This window comes from Hipposideros armiger, unplaced genomic scaffold, assembly GCF_001890085.2.
Source record: "Hipposideros armiger isolate ML-2016 unplaced genomic scaffold, ASM189008v1 scaffold_55, whole genome shotgun sequence".
Lineage (NCBI taxonomy): Eukaryota > Metazoa > Chordata > Mammalia > Chiroptera > Hipposideridae > Hipposideros > Hipposideros armiger.
This window is the reverse complement of record NW_017731405.1, coordinates 757,599-784,811: the sequence shown is the minus strand read 5'-3', so window position 1 is coordinate 784,811 and position 27,213 is coordinate 757,599. Positions and strand designations below refer to the sequence as shown.

At 39.0% G+C, this 27,213-nt stretch overlaps 1 protein-coding gene and 1 long non-coding RNA gene across 4 annotated transcripts in view; one reads left to right on the top strand and one right to left on the bottom strand.

The window, feature by feature from the left end:
• JMY (junction mediating and regulatory protein, p53 cofactor) overlaps positions 1 to 5,587 on the top strand; it is a 92,423-nt gene extending 86,836 nt beyond the window's left edge. For all 3 annotated transcript variants that reach the window (XM_019641017.1, XM_019641015.1, XM_019641016.1), the window contains exon 11: positions 49 to 5,587. The gene's annotated coding sequence lies outside the window, so the exon portion shown is untranslated. The remainder of the gene's footprint in view (positions 1 to 48) is intronic.
• LOC109381911 (uncharacterized) overlaps positions 1 to 27,207 on the bottom strand; it is a 32,087-nt gene extending 4,880 nt beyond the window's left edge. The window contains exons 1-5 of the long non-coding RNA XR_002123838.1: positions 25,198 to 27,207; positions 13,001 to 13,123; positions 11,959 to 12,113; positions 10,981 to 11,164; positions 9,791 to 9,869 (exon numbers count right to left, since the gene is read on the bottom strand). This is a non-coding gene — a long non-coding RNA (uncharacterized LOC109381911). The remainder of the gene's footprint in view (positions 1 to 9,790; positions 9,870 to 10,980; positions 11,165 to 11,958; positions 12,114 to 13,000; positions 13,124 to 25,197) is intronic.
• Positions 27,208 to 27,213: the final 6 nt, after the last annotated feature.

The window sequence follows — 27,213 nt, the reverse complement described above, 5'->3', positions numbered from 1 at the left end:
TTAATAGGTCATCCTTTTTTAATACTTTATTATTTTGTTTGTAAACAGGTGACTCAACAGAAAGAAAAAAATACCTACAGTTGAAGATCGGTTCATATTCTTTTGGAAAACAAAATTTTAAGCACTTGATGCAACAATTGGATTTCACTAAATCCAAAGTATTTTGTCTCAGTGGTGTGAAAAAAAAGGAAGCACAATTGGCAAGTTATCACTTTTCCAGTCATTCCAGTAGATGGTGGTTAACATGAGTTTTAGATGTGCAATGTTCCTGACTGCAGTGAAGAAAAGGCCTTCAAAGAGATCCCTGTTTTTGTTTTTACCACCTTCCCCTCCTGTCCACTCACTTACGTACTTGTAGTGGCCATTTAAGCTAGGGGTTGCAGTGAGTTGGAAGAACACTGGGTTGACAGAGATCTACTGTGAGCTGTATTGGGACTGCTTTGAAATCCATCTTTCCAGTGCACTGAATAGTCATCTGCTTGAAAATTAACAGAGCTTCTTCCATTATCAGCTTATATAAGTAATGTAACACTCGGAAAAAGAAGTTTATCATGATAGTTATAGGACAGGAATTGAAAGAAAATCAGGTGGAAATGTACTGAAAATTCCCACATTACCCATCTCAAAGGAATTTTCGTAAAGATGTTCAACATCTGGAAAGATACATAATATGGAGATACATCTATTAATGTGTTTACCACAACATGATATATTTAACATGGCATATTTTTAGAAGACCACACACTCTTACATTCTGTAAGCTTTTGAAGTAAAAATTTCCATGTTTTTAAATAGCTCTTCATAATTGTGAATTTATAACAGTTTGAATTTTATGTGCAGCTTTGTTTATGAGAAGCAATACTTTGTAATTTGATATTTCAAATTATTTTTAGTCTTTTTGTTTGAACTATTGCTTGATTATTATAATTCAACATGACTTTCCTATTGAGAATCAAAAATTAGGATTCAGTAATAGGGATACAGATCTTAAGTGTTTTTATCATGCACCATTTAAATTTTTATTTTATGCTCCACAGTGAAAAAATGTGTGCTCCACAAATTTACAGAAGAAAATAGCCAGGCAGAAAAGAAAAGCCTCCTTAACTGTCATTTCATTATCTTCACATGCTTTGAGTGGAATTTTGGGAGAGAGCTTTGGTATTGTCACTAAGTTTTTAAACATGTATGTAGCTCTAGGTGCCGATTTTGTTGTAATGGAGTCCTGAAGGATGCATTTATATGAATGGCCATTATGAATTCTCAGCTGGACTATTGTGGGCTTGAATGAAGGTAGATATGTTGGACCCAGTTTACAGTACTCTGTAGAGTATAATTCTGCATAAGACAGACCTTGGCCTTTATATGAAGGGAGTTAAGGACTGCAGTACCAAAAAACTTACTTCTTATGAGGCAATTTTCTGGCTTAGACCCAGAGTAAGCAGTCCCAGAGTAAAAGCCCTCCAATGTGTATGAATTGTTATTCCTGGAAAAAAAAGTAATATTCATACCTTTGTCACTTTAAAGTGTTATTTCCTTGAAAATAATTGTGGAGAAAATTTTCTGGCAATAGGTTGTAAACAAAATCTTTCTGCTTAAATGTTCGTAATATTTTTACTGATAAGACTAGGAGCTTTTTTGCACAGCATTTTCACAATACATTGGTTTATTCTAGTACTGTTCTCACATCTTGTCTGGGAAGATTAGAAATACAGATATGATATATAAACTGAATCTTTATCTCATGTTTGGGGAGTGGGGTAGATTTTTCCCTATATACCATCAGTAAAGCATTGAAGCATGCTTTTTAACCCAAAGAACAATTTGTTTATTGATAATTGTTAATATATTTGAAGAAAATTTTAGCAAATTTGCAAACCTGAAAAAAATTGTGTATCAATTTTATGCCTTTGGATGTTTGTTCATAACATGTTTTGTTTTTCATTCATTGACATTTAGAAAAATATGGGAGGATCTAGTATTAAATTAACAGTGTAAACACTGGAACTTTTATATTTAGAGGGAATTTGCTACCCATTTTGTGTTGCAGCTGGGATTCCTTTAAAAAGGAAACTCACTTATATTATAAAAGGGTCCTGTGATCTATCTTCCTGAGCCATTTTGTAATAAGCTCTAGCAAATAATAGAGGGTGTACAGACAGACTCCTATGATCCTTGGAGGGGTATTTCCACAGCTCTTAGCACATCCCGTTGTAGCACTTCATAAAGGTTTTCTTAATTGAAGATGAGTAGGTTAAAGCAGCCAGCTATGCTTACTTAGTCTCTGGTAAATAATTTCTACAACACACTCACTTCCCTTCAAGATTCAGGTTCCTACTTCCACAAAATTGCGTGTTACTGCAGGTCATCAACTTTTTAGAGTTCTCACAAATAATGTTAAAATTTAAAATAACTACAGTCTACTTGTCCATCAAATTGAGATAACCAGTTGAATCCTCATCTTAATTTTAAAGCAGTTTCAGAACCCAACAGGACTTATGTATGCATGGTTAAATTCTTTTCTTTTTCCCTTACCCCGAATAAAATGAGCATGTTTGGCCTTAGCATTAAATTTGTATATATTTAGTTATGATGGTACTTATGTTTCCAGTTCCAAACTTGGCTGTACTATTTATATGGTTTAAAATATTTGACAGTTATATTTCGGTTAATATATTATTTCCATATTAAGAATCCACAAACAGCTGCTTGCTTATGCTGAATCAATTTAGAAGTTAATTTACCAATCTAGTCTCAACTGCAATATATGTAAAATAGGGAAACAAGTAGATGATGACTTGGGGGATGTTTTGAGGTTAATGTTACTGCTCACTTGAATGTCAGTTTTAAATATTTCTCTTACTAATGTAACTAAAATTTTGTATGTATAACCAACGTGGCATGTATAGAGAAGGTATTCCTAATGATTTACAATCCTGACGGTACTGGAGTGTAGCAGTATGAGGAAATGCCTGGCTAAAGAGGATTTTTTAAAGATGAGCACTTATGCTCACTCGATATATATATTATTGGCTTATTGAGGTTGTGAGTGGCACAAAAACAATCATTCCTTAATTCTTCATTGTAGAAATGAAACACTTCAATAAAATGCATTTTCAAGACCATTTTCAAATGAACTCTTAGACACAGCTACGGCAGTTATCAGGTGTAGTATTTCCATAGTGGGAATGTGGGGCTTTTCTTACATGAAACCATAGAAAATTTTCAGCACTTTCATGTACTCTGTATAGTGAGAGGGAAAAAAATCCTTGTTTCTACAAAGCTGAGCCATGTAGCAATATTTGGTAACCTATGACATGAGCGTTTTCTGTCATAAAATGTGTTAAATTGTAAAGCATTCTTTGGCCTTAGCAGACACTAAGAATTAAAACTCATACTAGTGGAACAAAAATTAATGGGCAGCATCCTCTCTATTTAGAATGGGGCCAGAATACAATTAATACAATTTAATTTTGTACATTCCCTAAGACACCATTTTTTAATTACATTCACTAAGTGTGTATATAAATTTAAGTCAGTGCTTTTAGCTTAAGGAAACTTTTTCTTTGACTAAATACAAGGGTGTTTTGTTTTGTTTTTTAACCTTCATAATTTCATTATTGTGCACTTACCATCAGATACCAACTTGTAAAGTACTAATGGGCCCTTAAAGGCCTTATCAGGGAGTTAAATTTCATATACTTTACCAGGTTATTTGTAAAAAATCTTTTTGAACAGCTGTAAAACATTTAAGAACTGGCAGACACATTGTTAACATGCAACTATTTGGTAGTGAAAGCAGAAACCTTAACAAGTTTTACCTAATTCTTGCACTGAATTTAAATGATAATATAAAGTTAAATGTACATTTTAAACAGATTATATTCCCCATTTATTGCTTAGCATAGGAGAAGAACTATGCTTAGTGTTAGAGGATTGACCAGCAAGATTGATTTCAGATGGAAGAGAGGTAAGAAAGGAGAAGCACCTTACTGTTGGAGCATGCTGTGTTTATTTAGTGCTACTGAACAATTCAGTAGCTATTTCTGAACTTTGCTGCAAAGTGCTGTTTAGTTAAAGCACATAGAGAAGAGTCTCTGCTTAATTGCTTTGTAAAATGAAGCAGTGGTATTTTTTATCCTATAAATATAATCTAATTTAAAAATTTTTCCTACAAAATGAGTTTATATTGCTGCCTAAACTATCATGTATGTAGACAAAGGTTTTTTAAGGGTGAGAGGGAGTCTGGGTATTCATTCATATTCTCTCTCTCTCTCTCTCTCTCTCTCTCTCTCTCTCTCTCTCTCTCTCTGTCTGTTAAATGTTTGCCCATTGAGTTATGTCAAAGATGTATTCATTCTGAAATTTTGTGTTTTGCCCACAGTAAATGTACAGCTTGGTATTTGAGGAATTTAACTGACTGAATTCCAAATTTATAAATGTTTCTCCTCTTCTCCAAACATTTATTATGACACTGTAAGGTGCGTGTACAGAAAATACCTCTGAGATTGACATTAAATATTTTATCAATGTTATTTCACACCGAATCTCAAAGCAATCATTTATTTTGAGGGTTAGGGGAAAGTTTGTTTTGTTTTTTTAAATCAGGTATAACTAAGAGTGGCTCAATTTGGGGAGTTAAGACAGGACCCTGGAAAGTGATTTTTAGATGTGTACAAAAGGTGTGGGTGCTGGTTACAGCGTTCAGTTTTGACAAGGGAAATTTTGGGGTTTTTATTTAACTTGCATGTTTTATGGTTAACTATCAAAGAGTGTATGTAACAAGTTATTCTAGTTTTTCCCAATACTAATTATACTGGTTTTAAGAAGTCTCCATAATCACAAGATGGCATTTTCCCTTCATTTGTGAACCAAAAGGAGTAGACAGTACAACCCATACAGTGACTTCTGACTTATTCAGCTTGGACAGAATCCCCACTGTCTCCTTGAACTTCTCATTGTACTGTATGTCTTGCCAAGGTTGAAACCATAATATGTAGTTTATGAAAAATTGAAGGCTATAGATCATTTTGCATGAGTAAACCCATTAAGGCTCATGAAACTGACATGTTTTTTAGCCTTTCCAGTTAAATGAAATTTTAATGGCAAACCAATTCACTATTTACTAGCTTTGTGCAATATTATAATGGTAGAAGCAAAACACTAGCACATTGTGCTTGGCTTTTAAGGATTGCTTTAACACCCTTACATTACATGGGCAATGTGCACAGTGTATTGTAAATGCCAACTCTTGCAAATTTACAATACTTAAATATGCTCAGTTAACATTCTAAAGTATTAAACGTACAAAGAAAAAACTAAGCAAGCATTTATAGCAATACTCTGAAATCTCCAATAATTGTTTTGACTGTTGACTTTTGCTCTTTAGTGCAACTTTTCTGCATCGTAATTATTGTATTGCTTTGTATTTCATGTTTTTACACTCATGACTTCAGAGTTAAGTACTTGTACACCAAGTTTTGCAATCACCTTTCTCTTCTTGTACATGCAATGTAACAACATACAGTTTTGGTGCTTAACAATATTCCATTTTTTTCTTTAATAAAAAATATTTATTGAGTTAACCTCATTTTGTTTGTTTAACATTGCTGGTAGATACTATCACTTCACTTCGAATAGAAAGAACACAGCAAGTTGTGCACTTCTGTTGAGTAGGATTTAGAGACTGTCTACCCCGTACATTTGGCCTGCTCAGCCACTATTTGTAATATTTTAATGGCAGATTTATCTGTGCTAGTAATATTCATGTTATCTGTGTAACTAGCCTCATAGTTTGGGAATGTCGACTTCCAAATTTGGAATATGTTTAAATGCCTTTCATTTTAGTAGTCGGTTTGTGATCATATAATAGGGGGTGGATTATTGACTTTACACTTAAACACAGGACTAACTTAACTAGACCCCAGTGGATGCTCTTACCGGTGCTGACTTGATGAAGTCCCGGACACGCAAGAGGCACATCTGAGGGCAGGCGTCTTTTAAGGGATTTAGCTCCAGATGCTGCCAAGCCCTCCTGTTTTCCCAAGCCTGCATTTATAAAATGATGGGCTGAACAGGATGAACTTTGGGACTTCTTTCCAGCTCTAGGATTCTATATTAAGAAGTGAGAAATTTTTCCAAGGAAGGACCTCACTTCCATGTGTTCCCTCCATAATAATATCTGCAGCTAACCAGAGGGCTTTGGTTACTAGATGGTTTTTCCATGAGAGTTTAGAGAATGAACTTAATAGAGGAGCTTTAGCCAAACTAATAGAACCTTGTGCCTCTTGAATTAAGGTACATTAATACAACTCTCAACACAGTACTTCAGAAGACCCTCGCACCTAGTTCACCCTTAGGAACATCATGGTGCGGTTGGCTTGGGATGGGCTGACCTAATGACTTCTCTGTTGGATTAGCCATCTTTACTAAGAGGTGAAAACTTCTCCTGAAAATCTAGGAGTGACTAGGATTCCTTAATCCTTTGCTACTCTGTCATTCATCCTGACCCTGCTGAGTTCTACAAGATGGTTGAAAACCTCATAAATTCTTTGCTACAAGAAGCTCTTTGGGAGAGGTTTAAAATTCTTTGGTGCAAAACTTCCTACATTTCCTACATTCTGACAGCTACTGATTGATACCACATTTAACTGTATTTCTCAAGCACTGTCCCTCTGCCAGTTTATTCCACAGAGACCCCACAGCTTTGTTGCACACCAGAAACTTTGTTCTTCACTGTTGGCATTTTTTACCAGATCTCTCCACTAGTAGTCTTGCTCATTCACAAGTTCTCTTGCTCACCAGGTATGTACTCTCATCTTTTTCTAAACCTAACTTTTTGTCAGCTGTTTAACCTCTAATAGACTGATGACCCATTCATTCTCCTACTGAGTTTAACCGGGTCCGTCTTCTGATCACAGGGGCCTCCTACTTCTTTCTCTCACCTGCCTCCTCCATTTGCTCTTGGCTATTGCTGTGACCGACTCCATATACTCAGGCTATTGAACATCTTTCTAATCTCAAATTCCTCCCTGTTAGTAATCCCAGTGGCCAGGCCTTGCAGTGTATTCAGTAGAGTCCAGGACTTCCTGCCTCCATGCTGGCTAAGGAAAACATGCATCAAAGCTACAAGGCTCTCTGTGGAGAGACTTGGGTCTCCTTGCCAAGCCTTTACTCCAGTATCTTCATTTTACATGCTCGTCTCCTGTCTTTACACTGGCACACATGTCTGTCTAAAGTACTTCTCTTACCTCAACACCATCTAAAGTCCATCCATTGAGCATTAATTTGGAAAGCACGTGGGCAATAGGTGTCTTACCCTCCCTGTGTGTCAAAATACTTAATCAGAACATTGAAAATAGAAGAATAAGAAAGTTAAGATGTGAAAGGAAGAATTACAGAATCTGATTTAATCACAATTCTATTGGGTTGTCAGAAAAGTCATGACATTTTTTCTGTTTTGTTTTTTTTTTTTCAAAAACGCTTCATGACTTTTCTGGCAACCCAATACAAATGTTATTAACCATTTGCGGCATATGAAAAGGGGTTAGATGTTAAATTGTCAAAGGTGACAACTACTAAGTGGCAGAGAGCTTTGCTTTAAAACCCCTTCATTATTCCCCATAGCATCTTGCCCTCACTCTTAGCCCTTTTAAGGTCCAACTAGTGCTCAGCTTTCAGTTCAGACAACCTTGAGAAGAGAAGAGCTTGTCTCTTCCTAGTTTGTCTCTCCCATTGCTCTAAATGACATGTGTCATGACAATTCCCAGTTTCATTTTTTTCCTGGCCTGTACCTCTTCTCAGAATACTAGATAAGTGTGTCTTCGGCTCCCTGGTGAGCTCCTCATTTGGATGCTTCATACCTATCTTAAATAGAACGTGTCCAAAATGGCACCTTTGGTCCAATCCTTCTCAGCTTTACCCATCTTTCACAGTTCATGCAGCTCTGCAATTTAGAACTTAGAAGTTATCCTTGCTGCCTTTCTCACTCTCACCCTCCACATCCTATCTCCAACAAATCCTATCAAGTTTAATTCCAGTTTACATGTGGCATACATTGACTGCTTTTCCTGTCCCTTACTACCTTCTGGTCTAGACCATCGTCATCTCTCAGCTAGACTACTGCACTAGCCTCTTAAATGATCTTTTGTCTCCTTCCAACTTTATTCACCCACAAAGAGGTGAGATCAAATCTCTCTCCCCTGCATAAAACCCTTCAGATGCTTTCCGTTGCACTTAGAATAAAATCCCAAATCTCAAATAGGCAATTCATAAGAGAAATTCAAATGGCCAATATGCATACAAAAAAAAGTCTACCTTATTAGTAACAAGAACATAATTAAACCAAAATGAGAGACCATTGCACGCAAGAATAGTTCAAATTGAGAAGATTGACAGTTTTAAGTATTGTCAAGGATTTAGAAAACAAGAACTTACACACAATACTAGTGGTAGTATGAATGGTACAACTATTTTAGAAAACCGCCAGGCATTAGCTACAGAAGTTGGATGTATGCTCATGCTATGACCTAGCTGAAATATGTGTATACTTGAATCAGAAGACACCTGCAAGCATGCTTATAGCAGCATTCTTCATAATAGCCAACAACCAAAATAACCTAAATGTCCATCCACTGATGAACAGACAATTGTATATTCCTAAAATGTGTAACCATATGACGGAGTGCTAGAGAACAATAAAAAGGAATATAGCAACACAACAATTTGGATGAGTCTGAAACCAAAAAGAATAATATTCCATATAAAGTTAAATGAGCAAAACTAAACTATAGCATTTACAATATTATTTAGGCATAAACGTTTTAAAAAGCAAAGGTAGTTCTATTAATAATGGTTTGGTCACGTGTGGGGGGAAGGAGAGCTTTACAGCTGGAAGGGAGCATGTTCTGGAGAGCTTCTGTGGGGTTGTCAAGCCCCTATTTCTGGCCAGGGTGGGGGTTCACCTTACAATAGTTCAGTAAGCTTCACATCTATGTATTTTTCTGAATATGCAATACATTTCATGGTTTAAAAAGGGTTTTTTAAAAAACGCTAATACAGAGTTATTAGAATTGTAGAAATTGCTTCTAGAATTCAAGTTGCCAAAAACTTCTTTCTCCACAAAATAATTTGCATGCTTGCTGTAAAAAACAGTGAGAACCATATAATCTAACATATTTTATTTCATTAGTTGGCAGGAAATCAGAGCCAAATATAGTGCTCTGATGGAAAAACTGGCTCCTCTCAGACTTCTGCTCTACACAGTTCTCTGCTCCTTTTAATTGGCTGTGTGTGTGGATTTTAAACTTCTCTAGGTATTTTAATATTTAAATTTCCTTTTGGGGAAGTAGGTGGGAAAATCTAAAGTTTCATCAAATAAAAAGATGTGGCAGTATAGAATGTCACAGTGGTTAAGAGCAAGGACTCTTGAGACACATACTAGCTGTGAGTTTGGACAAATTACTACTTTGTGCTTCAATTTGTTCATCTGTAAAATGGAGACAATGATACCTACTTCATATGGCTATTGTCTGGATTAAATGCATAAATAAATGTCAGCTATTCTTCTCCTGAAGATATACCAAAATTCTTCACAAAAAAACCCCAAAAGTTTGAGTAATTTAGAAACAATAACACCTGAGAATGGAAGAGATACTCTGAGATGATCTGAAAAGGCAGCAATAATCATACATTTCTGTCTTTAATAGAACACAATTTCATTCACATGCCACAATATAAATATTCTGCAATAGGCAACACTTTAAATTAACAACAACAAAAAACAAAAGCTTACCTTTACATTGGCCCTTTGTAGAAAGCGGTGCAACTGAAAAATGCAGGATTTCTATTTGCTGACTGGAAAGCATTTGATCCTAAAGAATCGAAAAATATAGAAGTCAATGAACTTTTAGTTACATACTGTGGCTTGAAATACGTTTTTATTGATACTCCTCCCTCAAGCCCTACCTAACATGGTGGCAAGTGAATAAAAAAACAGGAGAAAATTATGGACAAGTGTTTGAAAGGTGCATGGGAGGCAAATGACCTAACTGAGTGGAGGGAGCTGACCTGAAAGTCCGCAGTAGGTACTGAGAAACAGGTCAAGCACTTGGAGGCACTGTGTTCTTTGAAAGGTGGGGATGAGGTGTAAGGGTGGAAAGGAGAGAGGTGGAGAGTCTCAAACAGGAGCAATAGACCTCTCACCTCCAGGCCCTCCTTGCCTACTGCAAGACACTAGAGGTTCATTATCTGGATAAAATGAACCAGACAAGATCTAGACTCAAATAGCAGGTACAAAAGGAGTGCAGAGGTAATGCAGAACACCAGAGGATTAAGTTACACTCCTTCAGAAGCAGGAGGCCCTTAGCTAGGCTGCCATACCCCCATAGGAGCCTGGAAGATCCCTCTGGAGAAACTAAATGGCCCCAGAGAAAAGACCATCATGTGTTGATATTTTTGTGGGGGGGCAGGGGATGGTGATTTGCCAAATGACAAAGCTGGCCTCCCACCCAATCAACCTACCCCCAAAGCCACCAGTCAGCCAGCTCGACCCTCCCTGCCCCCAAGGCTCCCAGCGTCTGACTGTAGAATATGAAGACTGCTTAGAATCACAAACATTTTCTGAAAGTCTCCATACCATGGGTCAAGGTTACAACAAACTGAAGAAGTAACTCAGACAATTCAAAGACTAAGAGAAAAAAAATATTTTTATCAGAAAAAGTGAACTGCACCCATGAAACAAGAATGTGTTGCAATAAAAAGTATTCTGAGAACAAGTAACAACACTTTGAAAACGAAAACCGATAGCTGACATTACAAACTCAGTACAAAGTTTAAAAGATAGCGGGAAGAAACTCTTAGAACTGAATAAACTAAGGAGATGAACAACAGAAAAGATAGAGGATTAATTTGGCTAATCCAATATCTGATTAATGCCAGGAAGAAAAAAGTGGAGAAAGTTATTCAACAATGCAAGAAACTTACTGTTTGCTTTGCCACAAATGGAGTTGGGTTTTCTTTCATGTGCAATCGAGGGATTCTCAGATATTGTGAGGAGTTAAGATGAGAACTCAGAAACACTCTCTGGAGTAGGTGGCATGCAGGTTACTGGGTACCTTGGAGAGCACTTTTGGCAGAGCATGGGGGATAGAAGCCAGGGTGGACAAGCCTGAAGAGCAAATGGAAAGTTAGGAAGTAGAGATGATTTGTGAATGCACAATTCTTGCAGAAATTTTTCAGTGAAAAGAGAACGGATAGTTCTAAGAAGGGTAAGAGATATTACAGCATTCTTAATGCTGATAAAAAAATAGATAAAAAATAAAAGTGACTTGCAATAACAATTGTATTCCTGTTTCTTAGGTAAACAAAAGACTACATTTATAATTAATAAGAAAATTATCCAATTCAGGCTCCCCAAACACTTTTAACCTCAATGATTTAAATTCAAGGGATTAGCAGAGGTATGTGATGTTTTCAAGTGTCCGCCTCGATTCTTCATGGTTATGTAATGCACACAAAACTTTCCAAGATCTATGCTGGTCATTAATGGATTTTTTTAGAAAAAGTTTCAGTTCTCCCACAGTACACTGTGATTTCTTGTATCACTAGTACACTGATTTGATTAGTCCCCATTTATGGTCAGTACTTTTATTATCCACTTGCTCAAGTAATTTAGTCATTCACCAGGATACACTACACACCAACAGCATGTCCCTGTGGACACACAGGCACCTGTAGTCCGAGGGCGTGGAAACAGGCGGCAAAGAAGAAGAAATGTCCGCCCCCGCAGGGCTCCACAGCAGAAAGTGCTGGACACTAGTGTTAGCCCCACGCACTGGGCTGCTGTGTCTGAAACACGAACAGTGTTTGCTGCTTCCGCAGCACAGCATGGCCATCGGGACGAGACAAAGTGGCACAGAAACAACACTACTGGGACGGGTGGGGCTTCACCAGTGTGCACACCTCCAGAAGTGCCGTCACTCGCTAATCTGGGGGTCCCCTCATGAGGAATGCTGCTGCTGCTTCAGTTCAGGGTGATTCTAACAACCTGAAGTCATCTTCCTAAAGTTACCATCTTAGTCATTCTGCCAAACTCTGCAACTGATATTCCGGGGCATCTGCACAAAAGCAAAACGTGTTAACCAGCACTCAGCAGGTGATCCAAAGGGCCAAGTCCACTGCTAAATTACACAAGTGTCGTCTTTATCTCCCCAAAACAGCACCAGTGCCAGCCTCGTGGGCACTGTCCAGACACCAGGAGGACAGAACATCACGAGCCCCGGGGAACTGGCTCCTGCTCCCAGGGCCAGATGTGAGAAGAGCTGGGGGGTGCTGCTGGGACCTGGACATGCCCATGTCCAAGAGCCGTGTTGGACTGTTCGTGCAGCTTCAGAAAAACCTAATTTACTCCCTGGCAGTGGCTGCTGCACTGGAAAAATCTGATTCAACTTCAGTGAAGAATCTGTGGCGATGAATGTTCTCTCTGTATAAAATATCTGTTACTTCAATAGCCATCAAGGGGAAATATATGAAGAGTGACAGGAATAGTAATGACCAAGAAGCATTTCCTAGTCACAGAGACTGTGCCTACCCAGGAAATAATTTTATTCTATTTTCACAGATGCAAATAAGAATGGAAATTGAACATGGTCTTTTTCACCATGGAGCAGGCTTTTGTAATTGCTGCCAAGTTCTACAATAATCATAAATGCCTCTCATTCATTCCCATGCTGAGATTTGGTTCTTACATTTCCTCACAGTAGGTCAGAACTGAGAATTTGCTGCCTTTCTCTCAGCTAGAATCCAACCATTTTACAGCTTTGACTTAAAAAAAAAAAATGCAGCAAGCTGAGTTTGGATTCAGGATCTGGCTTTCGGCAGCTAGAGATCGTAGGCTGTACTTTTCCAGCGAGTTATGAGCGAATGTAATGAAGTGCAGAGACTCCTAGAGGACAATGATTTTTAGTTCTGCCCCTGGCTGTGTGAGCTTAGGCCAGTCACTTACCTTCTCTGGGCCTCAGGTGCCTCCTTTGAGAAGTTGGACAGGAGAATCTCTGAGGTTCCTTCCAACTCTCACATCCTGTGGTTCTGTAAGTAGCGCCAAGGAAAATAGGTTGCTCCAGGTGGCCTGTAAAGGAAGAATGTGCCCTACAGCTTTCTAACTTGTGAATACAACATTCAAAATGTGGACTGGAATCCACCACTGAGTAGACACTTTCCACCTCAGCCAGAGCGAAGGGAGAAGTCAGGATTAAGGAACCCGACCCACTAAAAAGACAGGCGGCTTCCGGCCCACCTGCTCCTGCCCATGTTTGCTGAACCAGCAAGCTCTCGGGAATCCACAGAGGGCTGGAGAAAGAGCGAGTCAAGCTCCATCTGCGCCGGGTGCCCAGGGTTAGTTCTTTGTTCTAGGGGTGACCAGAAACCAGAAAATAAAATTCTTTTCCTACAAATTCCTGTATGCTGCCCACAAACTAAAGGCCTTTCCAGAATGTTTAAGATTATTCTCTTTGGTTCGCCAACTCTTTTTTGCTATCATGGCCTCACAAAACTTATTTGCTGCCCATTATGTATTTTCTTCAAGCCTCAAATTTTACAGTCAAGAGCTTACCAAAAAAATGTCCCTAGTAACATTGAGAAATAAGTTGCACCCATGTAAAGTGCACAATTTGATGAGCGTTGACAGTTGCACACATCTGAGAAATGACCATCACCATCAAGATGCAGCACATTTTCATCACCTCCAAAAGCTCCCTCATACCCTTTTGCAGCCCACAGGCAACCACTGACTTCTGTCACTATAATGGATTGTTTGCATTCTCTAGAATTTTACGTAAATGGAAGCATACAGCATGTACTCTTGTGTCTGGCTTCTTTCATTCAGCATAATGAAGTTCACATTGCTGCAGGTATCAGTAGTTCCTTTTCATGGCTAAATAGTAATCCATTGTATGGATGTGCTACATTTTGTTTATTCATTCATCTGTTAATGGGCATGTGGGGTATTTCGTTTGCAGCTATTGTGAATAGATTTATGTGCAGGTCTTGGTGAGGATATGTTTGTATTCCTTTTGAGTAAATAGCTAGGAGTAGAATGTCTGGATCACATGGTAGGTGTCTGTTGAAAGAAAGTTCACAGTGTCGAGAGAACAGTAAATGATTGCCAGGCACATCTTTGCCCTCAGACGAGAGAAACCTTACTGTCTTTAGAGGCACTGATCTTCACCCTGTCCATTTTAATGTATTGGATATTCTAGAGATGGAAGAGGGGGTTGGAACAAGTTATAGACCATTTCCGTCATTTGCAGAAGAGGAAATTGGGGCCTGGGGAGGTGAGGGGACCTGCCACAAACAGAGTTACAGGACATGCTAAAAGATTTTGGCAGGTCACACGTGTGTGAAGAGCACTGCAAGGCAAACCCAAGTGGGTAGAGTTCTTCATGGAAGGAAATGCCAAGAATTGCCGCACAGCTCTGGGGTCTGGTTCACACTGTCATACTTGCTGCCTGTCACAGAAAGGATCTAGTCACCATTTACATTGGATAACATGTCTTCTCTATCTAGAATCTGATGAGAAAAAATTAGTTTTTAACATGAGCTTCTGATAAAGCCCCAGAAGTCCCTGGGACTTAACAGACATGTGCAGAGACCTCCACTTCCACCAAGGCCAGCACTGCCCACTGAAGGGGATTCAGTATGCAAATATTTGTTCCTGTTTTCATTCTTGTTTGCAATAAAAATAGAATAAAATCATTAATTGACGACACCTCTTCCTTAATCCAAAACATAAGCCTAACAAAATTCTAATTAAAAAAACAAATCCATGTTTGTTTTCTATTATCAATATTAAGCACGATTATTAAAGGGGTATTTGTAAAATCTTTAGCAATAACAGCAAATCCTATTTTAGATTAGATGGCACTGGGTGCATGACGTTTTAAGTATTGCAGTCAGGTAGATCAGAAAATGCATTATTTAAAGGAAAAAAACATGTCACTTGAAAGCATTTAACCATAACCCAACAACATACAATTACTTTCATTTCTCTCAGATAACAATTTTGAGAAGAGAATTTGTGATAGAAAAGAATATAATGGTCAAACCTTTCTCTGTATGACTTTCTCTTGACACACACAGTGAAAAGAATTGGAATGAAGCTCAAAAATTATTTAAACCAAATAGTAAAGAGGAAGAAATAGCAGTTTACTGAAAAGTGTTATCTTTATCACATTTGCAAATTTGTGAGTTTTCTCAAAGGAAGCCCAGGCTCTGCAGAGAAATCAAAAGCCCCCCTCATCATTACAGTTGGTTTTATAGCCTAAAGATTAAATTGAATCTCAAAAGCATTTCTGTGGTTTTCATGCTGCTCCGTGCTGCCTATTCTTAAGGAACACATAAGTATTCTGGCTCTAAAGACACACCGCCAGGTCCCAGTCTCGGTATTCAAACAAGGTGAAACCAAAGTCTTCATTTTGAAACCTGGGATCCCAACAACAGCAAAATGGAAGGGAGATAGTTCTTTACTGGAGAATGTGTGTGTGTGTGTGTGTGTGTGTGTGTGTGTGTGTGTGTATTGTGGGGAGGGGGCGGGAAGGGCTAAGAAGCTTGTCTAGGTGGAGGAATGGGGGCGTGTCATCCCCTTTATCACCACTGACTCTTTATTTAATCCTGACTCCAACGACCCTGGGTCTCTTTCCAGAGTTATGGGGAGAATGGAGTACTCCGTAGGAGTACTAAGTGCTATCAGCATTACTGCCAGTACTTTTAGCTCCCCAGAACCTGTCCCTGAGGTCCCTCCGAGTCCACGTGAAGTAGCCTAACCCAGCACAAGTAGGAAATTGTATTTAAAGCATAGGTCAGTCATTGCAAGCAAACTCCTTGCATGTAGCACCCCCCTTTAGGTGTGAAGCAGGCATCTCTGGAATCAAGGCATTAGATAGGAAGTGTGAGTGCTGCATAGACGCTTAGCTCTGTTTTTTCACCCAAAAAGTTATAGCACAGTCTTGGGATCAAATAATCCAGGCAACAGAAAGGACTGAATGAATCATGGTCAGCAATTCAGGGATCTTCCCAAGGATCCTGCCCTAGAGACCATCCAGCACCAGCCACCTGGCTCCAGTGTCGTTACAGCTTAAGTGACAAACCAACTACATTTTTTTCATTTTCTTTCTGTTTCTCTGTCATTGCTGAGATTGGCAAAGAAAAATGTGCCTCATAGAGAAAAACAGGAGCTATATGAGTTCAAACTGGACTCCATCCTTTGCCAGTTATATGGCATTGGGTGACCACTCGTTTCCTCGAGTCTCCGGTGCTTATCTGAGAAGTACAGCCACTAATCACCTTCCCAGAACTGTCGTAAGGACCAAATAACAGAGCATGTAGGGTGCCCAACACATGCTATATAGTTAATAAAAGTTTGCTCTCTCCCCTCTGGTAGCTACTGCTCTTTCAAACAGAATAAAAGCAATTAAAACTAGAATTACAGGTTTGAGACATCTATGTTTAATAAACAAATCATTAGCCAAAAGGAGAGTTTGGACCTTTTCTCTTTGCTGAGACCCAAGCTAATATTTAGCTAATATTTAGCAGGAAGGGGCTGAGGACCTGCGATGAGCATTACTCAAGAGAATTTAATCCAACTTTCAGTTCAGGCAGCTCAGGGCCATGTAATTTGGGAGGATTAAAGCAATGGGAACTGGTAACTTTGTTCTAACCTGGCACATGTGACTTAATGGTTAATTTATTAGCCAGTTGAGGACAAGGAGGGTCCCCTGGAGTGTCCTTCACTCTGAGGGAGGCTGCATCCTGCCCAGGGTGCGGTCTTTGGCAGGGCTCTGGGGAAAGCACTTGGTCTTGACAAAGTGTCTATCAATAGTTCAGTCTTTACCTGGGAGGAAAGCCTTGTATCTTCCCGGCTGGTGGTGGGAAAAGTAGATCCTGGCACCTAAAAAAGATCTGATAGTCCAAAAGATGTGACAAAGCAGGCCCAAAGTGATGAGCCAAGTCCAGTACAGGGGAACATATGTTATTTATTTTTGTTGAATTCTTGCTCATGATACTTCCACAGTCAAAGCAAGAAGCTTGTTATCAGCACTGCCATGAGATTTGGAGAAGGAAAAATTGACACTAATGACTTAAAAGATAAGTGACCACACTTTGACCAACATGGCCTTGATCGATAAGCAGAGATAACAGACTAAAGAGGGACACCTTCTGTTATTGCTGCCCTGGGATTACCTTGTTTCTTAAATACCGACATCACCAAGCAATCAAATGTTTAGTTTTTGCTTTTTTGTTGATATATAGATTTGACTATTGGGAAAAAAAACTTCTCTGAATTATTCACTGGAATGAACTTTGCAACTAATAAATGAAGACAGCAGTTGCTACCATATAGACCAATGGTCAGCCTTTGAGATACAGTTAAAAAAGCTGCAAAATTATGATGACATATCCCTAATTTTTTAATTAGCTATTCTATTTCTTGCTGAACTCAAAACATATTTAAAGTAATTATATAAGGGCCATCTGAGCAGTATAACAAGACCAAACTACTGATCAAGAAAATAGGAGCAGGAACAAATAAATAAGGGCCAAGAGAATGAAAAAAAAACAAAAACCCAAAAACCTAGAATTATAAGAATTCCTATCTGAGGAACATCAGAGCTATTAAGCCCAACCCTGGACTTAGCTTCCTAGCAGCCAGGGTGTTGAGAGCATGATGGATTTATGTAGTTCTCATTGCTTAGAGATGAGAAGCAGAAGCCCAAAAGAACAAATTTGTTTAGACTTAATCTCTAAAAATAATTACTGATATTTTCTTAAAAGAGGAATTGGGTAATACAGTGGGGGAAAAAAAATCCTGATAGCAATTAACATAACATGCAGAAGACCACACACTCTGTGTACATGAACTGTGATGTACCTCACAGGAACACTATGGAGTAAGTAAGGCTGTCCCATGTTGGCATAAATTAGGCCCTGCCAGCCAGAATCCCAGCATCCACGGGCAACCAGACATAGCCTCAAGTTTGGATAGGAAGCAGACAATTTCCTGGTCAGTAAGAGATGTCACAAAGAATTCAAGTTTCTAACCCTGAATTATGCTTGGTCTGGATCTTACTGATTTACTATAAAATTAAATGAGTTATCAGTTTGATGATCTGGTATCACCTGCTAGTTCTTCTCTGGGTCACTTTGGACCTTTCTTCAAGGCTCTTTTCTAACTCCATTTTCTCTGCACACCCCTTTATGTGTCAGGGCTTTCTGGGGCTCTGGTCCTGTCCGCTTCACCCTCTATTTGCTTTCATCTGCTCATGGCTTCATTAACAGCCTGTTTTCTGGTAACTTCCAAATTCATTTCTCCGGCCTACACTTCTCTCCCAATCTTCAGACCCATAAGACTTCTGGAGAAGAACCCCAAACTCAACAAACCAAATTTATGTTTCCTTGACTCAAATCTGGAAACCTAGAAGTCCTTCAGCTACCAAGCCCAACAAAGTCTATTGGTGGTGATCCATGTTCTCAGGCCACGACTAGGGTGTGCAAAGAATATCATTTTGTTTATCTCAGTTTTGTTCTAAAAGATATTCTGCCTGGCAACAGAAACATTATTTTTGTCAATTCAAGAAAACCTCAGGCAATTAGGGTTTCCCTTCTGCCACCTCCTTCCTGGGGTTCCAACTAAGTTCTGTGTAGTGTACAAGCACTTGGGGGGTGGGGTGGGGGAGTGGTGGCTTCTGGTTCTTGATCCACCTCCATCCATGCTGGCATTTGCTTGCACAGCTGAGTTCCCTCTGGACCTGGTCATCGGCACCTTTCTGCACCAACATCCACTGAGATGTCTATCTGGTCTTTGGTCCCAGGTCCACACAGGTGGCTGACCCCGTCCTGACACTCTGGCTTCTTTGTCAATTACTTCTGCACCTGCTGGAGAGGGTGGGGCAGGGAAACTTTGCAGATGCTTCCCTAGGCCACCCTGGGGTTCCAAGAAATTTGTTGGGGACTATCTTAGCTTAGACACACCATGTCACCATTGCTTCTCAGCAGCTGAAGCAGCATCCCAGCCGAGGGGAATTCTCGGTGACGTACCCGGAAACTGAGCCATGGGTGTCTTCTGCTTTTTGATCCTCAGTCCTGTCTGGGGATTCACTTATTTGTCCTTGACCTAAGGCTGGTGTGTTGGAGGGAGGGGGCAGGGCTCAGGGCCGCTTGTTAGTGATACTTGCTACTCTCTCATCTCGTTTCCTTTCAATTCCTCTTCCTTGTCACATGAAAGTTTTTTTGTTTTTTAAAATCTGATTTGGGAGAAGAAATTCAAAAGTAGAGAACTCTCTCATTACTGCAGTTTAAGGGAATAGAACGCTCCGGCCATTGTCTGAATTGGGGGTAGAGGGAAGGGAAAGGAGCAGAGGTCAAAAATCTCAAAATATCGGGCCAGCAGAGTGGCACGGTGGTTAAGAGCTGGCTTGGGACGCCAGAGGGCCCCGGTTTGGATCCCACATATGAGGGCCAGTGACACTGCCCTCTACAGCTGAGATGCTGAAGAACAGCTCAACCTGGAGCTGGGCTGCCATGAGTCACCAGCAATGGTGTAGGCTGCAGACCCTGCTGCAGACCCTGCTGCAGTGGGTTGCCATGGGCTACCGTGTGTAGCCAGCAGCCAGCGTGAGCAGCCAGCAGCCGCAGTGAGTGGCCGTCCAGAAGCCGGCGACTGATCTGCCTCGCCAGGCAAGAGTGCAATGATGGTGCCAACTTGGGCCAGTGAAGCAACGTCCTCCACAACTAGATTGAAGAACAAAACGACAGCAACTTGTCTGTTCCCCTTCCCGCAATTCCCCAGCACTGTTCCTATCCCCCCAATTACCCAATAAAAATCTTTAAAAAAAAACAAAACAAAAAACTCAAAATATCATCCCATCACATACCTCTTGAACATCTCTCATATTTAGTTCAGCTGTTTTTGCATCATTTCCAGTTTTTTGTTTTTTTCATCTCTTACCTGGATTGCTACAATTAAAAAACGTCATCCTGAATCTGCTCTTGCAGAACCTTTCTTTAATCCATTCTTTTCCCCAGCTTTGTTGAGATATGTTGGGTTGTCGGGAAAGTCATGACGCATTTTTGCATTGAAAAGCATAGAAAAACATGTCATGACTCTCCCGATGACCCAATAATTGATATATAACATTGTGTAAGTTTAAGGTATCCAACGTGTTGATTTGATACACGTATATATTACAAAATTACCATAATAAAGTTAATTAACACGTCCATTACCTCACATAGTCCTGAATTCATTCTTGATACTGGGGCCAGTGATTTGCTTTGTTTAAAATGTTCTTGTGTTCGATGCCTGGCCCGAGCTGAGCTGCCACTGAGCTGCCAAAAGGTGGCAGGATGGCTCAGCTAAATTTAAAAAAAAAAAAAAAAGTTCTTGTGTTGCGTTCTTTCCCACCCGGCTCTCTGACCATCACCTGACTCTTCAAAGTAGACATCTAGTCATCTTTCACACCTCAGCTCAAATGCCACCTCCACAATGACAACTAACTCCCTCTGTACTCACTGGAAGCTATGACTCCTTTTAAAACCCTATGTCTGACTGCACCTATTTAACACATATGCCTTCTTCACGAGACTGTTTCTTGAGAGTAGGGACTGTCTTAGATCTTTGCATTCCCAGTGTCAGCACAGTCCCTTGTGACATTGGAGGCGCTCACGAAATGTTTGAATTAGCAGCCAACTGCTAGGCAATGCTACCAGAAGGAAAGCCGGCACTAAGGCGACCAAAGGCTCTGGCTTAGAAGGGAGGCATTGCTCGGAGATACCACAGCTCCAGCGTCTCCCTAGTTCTCCTTTCCTTTTTAATCCTATCTGCTTCCTCCCCACATTCAAGGCTACAGAGCACAGCACTTTAGGTTTGTCCTATGTACCACTGGTAGTCCCCAGTCATCCTCAGACGGTGGCACTGCACAACAGCTGGTGGACCAAGTCACTAAGCAAGGTTAGAATTCACACTGGGCATCCTCTCTTTTCTAAGGCAGGCAGCATGGGCAGCCGCTCAACACATTTAGTGAATCACTGCTATGTCCAAAGCATGTTGCTAGGTGTTGCTTGTAGTATAATTTAGAAAGATTTTCATCAAGATCAGTTAAAACATTTTTTGGAGTTCTTCAGGAAAATTTATTCCTCCAGAGTTTATTCTGATTGGGGATATAAGAGGCACTGTGGGAAATTTGGTAACTGGGTATTAATCGATCCCGAATATGCCTAATTCATAACAAAGTATCCTCCAGGTCAGGCAGAAGGGGACAGAATAAAAAAGGAAAGAAAAAATATCCAGATGCTTAAATACACTGTGATCTATCAATAAAATTGAATACTCTGAAGGCGTTAAAAAGGGTGACGTAGGTCTACATGTACCGACTTGGACAGATCTTCCAAAGAAATTAAGTAAAAAACAGCAAATTGTAGAACAAGACATACCATACAGAATTTACATACCCCCCAAACTAGATACATCTATCAACATATGTTGTATATAAATGCATATAAAAATGCTGAAAGGACATATATTAAATAGATTATAGTAGAAATTTCTAGGAATGGAACTGAGAGATCAAGAGTGACTTTTGCTTTATCTGTACTATTAAAAACATCTGCAAAAAGAAATCACATACGAACCACTTGCATCATTAAAATAAAGGGTTTTTTTCCTGAAAAAGGAGATAAATAGTCTATGTATTAAGAGACAATACTACTGTGAAATGGAGAACGATTTTACTCATTGATAGGTTGTTAAACACTGTGAATTTGTAAACTTTGGTACCTGTACCTGTCTTACAAAGGTCTGCAGTTCCTAGCAGGGGAAGGGCACAGGGTTAGCAGGCGAGGACCTGGGTTCCAGTCCTCATTCTGGCTCTCACTGGCCGATCACTTAATCTTGCTGAATCTCAGACTCTACAAAATCTATAAAATGGGGGTAACAGTAACAGTTAGGTCACGACATTGTTGTGAACTGTTGTGAGATGGCCGTGTGCCCATAACAGACTGTGAAGTTCTATGTTTTACACTATCATATATAACATGGGATTTTAATGCACAGAATGTACTCTAAATAAAGGCTCTGCTAAATGAGACCAAGGTTAATCGCTAAATAGAAAAATATGAACAAAGGTGGTTTAAAAGTTAGAGTTTATTTGACAATTCACAAGTGATTTGTAAATTTTATAGATTATTTGGAGCCAAATTTGAAAACCAGTAGCTCCTTTTCTTCCTGGAATATCTAACATGCTCTAATTTGCCCAAGTAGTGCAAGTCATGTCTACTCAAGGAATCCAAGCTAATTTTAACTTAAACTAGAAATAAAAGTCAAATACCATACAGCAGTCTTATACCAAATACAAGGAGTATGTTGTTGTTGTTTGAGATCTTTTCTACAAGAGATAATTTGCATACAGTTACCTATTTATGAATTAATATAAAGAGTAGAGACCATTTAAGATAACAGAAATGTCAACTCTCTAAACTTTCTATAGCAATGCAAACACAAAATCACCTGGTCCTGGTGGTGAATTCAGTATTGAAGTAACACATTTTAAAAGACACATGTATAATAATAGTACTTGACTTGGAGGAGAGGCGGGTGAGCCACAGAAAGATAATAAGCTAAGTTCTTCTAGGAAAGTGGCAACTTCCTTTTGTCTGTAGCCCCCCACCCCTGCAACCTTTTAGAAATAACAGTTACATGGAAGTCCAATATATTAACAGAAAGAATGGTATGTCACATTAAATTTCATCAACAAGTCAATAAGAAAAATGATGTCACTTTCCTAAACATTTGAGAAGGTTTATAGAACACAGCAGTTATCTTATTAGACCCCATCTCTGTATTTTGTTTCAGTTGCATGGTATTGAGAAAGCCCTAATTCACACTAAGAAATAGTAACACTTCTTTAATTGCTCACCTTGAAATACCAGCATGCTCTTCAATTTACCAGAGGTGGCCTCATTCTGGCATCTACACAAAAACAGTTAACCTGGTACTGATTGCTAAATTTCAATGTTTGAAATGTCATGAACAGTGTATTTGATTTTGTTGGTTTTAATTTTTTAAGTTAAAATGTATTTTAAAATCAAACATTAATGAAGGATCTCAACAGAACACAGTTTGAATATCACTGCCTAGGGACATGAGTTGATTTATTTTTGTGTGTGTAAAAATCTGGCTTTCTGAGCCTCCACTCTAGGCTTCCATGAGTCCCCACTCTTTGGTTGTCCACTCATTCCTCTTGGCCATTCCTTCTGTCGCTTTTATAAGCTCCTGTCCTGTACCTGGCCCAAAGTGACATTTTCATCTTGTATTCTCTCCATTTCTCATGCCCTCAATTATCATTCCTGACAACCCAAATATCTACCTGAACTCCTATTTCTCTCCTAAGCTCCACTTAAGACATATCTCCACTTGGATATTTTCTATTTTATAGGCATCTTAAGTTCAGAACAGAACTGGCTCATCCTTCATCTTGCTTTGTCTCACCTCCTTCCAAACTAAGGCTCTCTCTTTCTTGAATTTTCTATCTCAATAAATGGGACTATTCAACTGGTTTTCCAACTCAAGAGATCCAGAAGTCATCCTGCATTCTTCTTTTTTCCTTGTCACCTACATTAGCCAATCAGTCCTAATGATTCTACATCCTAAATACTTTCTGAATCCATTCCATCTTCTCCATTCCCATTGCCATGATACAGCCTCTCAACAGGGATTACTGTGATTTGCATAACAACCTAGACTTATAAAGCATATTTTTATTACATCATTTCTTTATTAAAAATCACTTAATATCTCTGTATTACCCTCAGAATGAAACATAAATTTTTCATATGACTTACAGAGTCCTTTCTGATTGACGCTTTGACTACTTTCTCCATTATACTCTCTACAATTCTCTTTCATCCCTTCTTCAACAAGCTAGGTTCCTACGCCTACATGAAGACTCAGTCAGGTGCCATGTCTTCTGGGAAAGACTTTCTCCACTCCACTTTCCAATAGGCTCCCTCATGTGAGTGCTCTCCTAGTCATAGCACTTTTGCAATGTAAAGTAAGTGTCCTGCACTAAGCTGTCTCTAAACTATTCCAAAATAGGGCCTGTGACATAACAGGAGTTCAATAAGTGCTTTATTTACGAGAGTAAATGGCATGAATTAGAGGCCAATGGATCACTTACAGGTCTATTAACAAAACACTAACCCCATGAGTGGGATTTCCCAATGAGATGGCACCTTGCTCTATGGATCTTTTAAATTAACCCAATTCAAACCCAATCCTTTGGATTCCTCAAAAAGTTAAACATAGAATTACTACCCGATCCTGCAATTCCACTCCTAGGTAGAAATAAAAACAAGGACGCAAGCAAACACTTGTATATGAATGTTCATTGCAAAATCATTTACAATAGCCAAAAGGTGAAAATGATGCAAGTGGCCATAACAGATGAGTGGATAAACCAAACGTGGTATGTCCATACAATGGAACACTGTTCAGCACTGGAAAGGAATGAAATTCTGATACGCACCACAATGTGGATAAACCCTGAAAATATCATGCTAAATGAAATAAACCAGACACAACGAGACGAACACTGTATGATTCTAATTGATGAGAGGTATCACCCATCTAAAGATCCTATGGCTGACCTAATGGTCTGATCCACCTGGAGAGGCCTTAACGTCTCTTGAACCGGAAGTGACCACAAACTCACCCAGTACTGACTGCAAAACCCACATTCTGCTGAACTACGGTTTAGGGTTGGGGGGTGAGTTTTACAATTTTACAACTTACTTCACTAGGGGACTTAAGAGATTAATTGCCTTCCCAAGGCCTTTATAAATAGTTTGCTATTTAAATTTTATAGACTGAATTCTGCATATGAAACTACATTCCTTGTATTATCTGAAGCCTGTACGTTAAAAAAAACAAGGAAGACTAAAACATATTGCATAAATATGACACCTACAAACAAAATATGACTTACAGCTGAATAATAACAAGCATGTAAACACCAAAGGAGGCTGAAGGAAGAAGTTCCAGAAGAGCAAATATAAAATATGTAATTAAGAGGTGCCTGAACAGAGATATTCTAGAGCGGCAAGGCAGGCAAGCTGGAGGGAAAGTTGTACCAGAAACATGAGCAAGATCTCCACCTTTTGACTGGTGTACTGGATGACCAGACTGATGACTGTGGGAGCACAGCAGGTGCAATCATTTGAGCTCTTCCCTTCCTTCCCCCATCCCCCGTCCAAAGGAACACCCCCGGAAGGGCCCCTATACGTAGAAATGAAATGTCAGTTAGTGCAGTGCCTGTCATACAACAGATATTCAACAAACACTCCTTTCTGTTTCATTTCATACTGAAGGTGTCAGGAAAGCCTTCGCTTTCCAGGACATCTGCTTTCTAGCAACGTTTTCTGAAATAGTCATTCCACTTAAGGTAAAACCACCAAGTGAGTCATAGACACAAGTCATAGAGATATGACTTAACTATATAAATGCATGTGTAGTAACAGTTATAAAACACAGATAACACGATAAAATCATGTGTTTATAGAAAAGATATCCACAAAAGACATTTTTCTACGCTATAGAAATGGGCTTAATTCTGCATTTATTTTGCACCCAGTATCGCCTTAATTTGGTGCTATCAGGAGAAAGCAGAGTGGTATTTCTGTCCCTGGGTAGATCTGATGTGAAAATAACTGACAAAAGGAGGTCAGCATCCCACAGAATGGTGAGTTCTCAATGTTAGGTGTCTTACATTAGGTTATAAATTCTGACAAATTCTGAAAGCCTTGGAAATTCATTAGGGCAATCCCAACTTATTTAGTTAAAAGGAGCAGCAAAGTAGGAAATAGCCTCTGGTTATCCTGATGTACCTTAGATAAAAACTGGTCATCATGCTCCTACTCTTTTTACTGGCTCTGCTTTCAGCAAAAAAACCCCCCCTCTCCTTGCCCAGATGTGCTGGTGTCCTCTGGAACCCGTCCTTTAATCTAAAGGATAGAAGTGTCCTTAAAGAGATCAGTGAATAGACTAGAAGCCTAATGGGACCTTGTGGCCTTTTCCCTAGTCTAATCCGGATGTAATTTCTCTCCCCAGGTTACCTGTTTTTGGTAAAAATCACAATATTTCTTTTCTAGCTAGTGTACTAAGCAGAAATCACTAGGCAGTGAGTGCTGATTGAGTTTTTGAGGTTTTTTTCTTGGATAAAATTGTTAGCTATTTTACTAGGTAATATCACAAAAAGCGAAAAACATTCTTTTCTTTAGTTCAGTACTATGCTTCTATTTGTGTAACATCTGTGTATTAGTTTCCCATAGAGAAAAACTGTCATAAAAATTTAAGGTCCAATGTAACGTGAATGTTAGGAACACTTTCACAATGTAGAGTAAGGTAAATGATGCATGTTTCCATTCTAAAATGATTCTTTCCTAGTGATTTTCAAAATATTCTCTCACATGAAGATTATCTTCTCAACAAATACTTATTACAGTATAGTAGCCTACTTGAGATTTTTTTTTTAAATGTGTTATTCTCAACTACTTCTTACCTGGAAGATTTCTTCTTTAAGTTTGATACAAATTAATTTACTTCATAAATGACAAAAGAACAATGTTAAATATCCAGAAGACAAAAATTCATTGAACGACTATTTTATAACTTCAAGCACAGAATTTCAGGATGTTAAAATCATTTGATGTCAATAAACAAAAAAGATTTCTTAAAACAAAAAAACAAAAAACACTGTCACCAAATAAATGTTCCCTGTGACCTGCCTCCCATTCCAGAACTGACACAAAAAACTCAGGTCTGCAAGGAGAGAGCAGTTGAGCTCCATACTCCAGAGTTAAATAAAAACATGGAAGACTGTAGCACACATGTTAAAGAATAAATTTAATTTTAACAAAGAATTTAATTCTTTAACAAAGAAATGAATTTTAAAAGGTGGTAGTGGTTTAATTATGAGTGTCCCTTTTTCATTCCACTTGGGAAAAAAAGTGTAAATTTTTTATCTAACTGCTTCCCAAGTTCAATGACAGCAAAAGATTAAATCTATGATGGTGCTGGAGTTCTTCTATAAGGAGAGATGCAACTTCATGAACTTTTTAAAATCTGCAGTAAGGGAGAGAAAGAGAGAGTGAGAGAGTGAGAGAGTGAGAGAG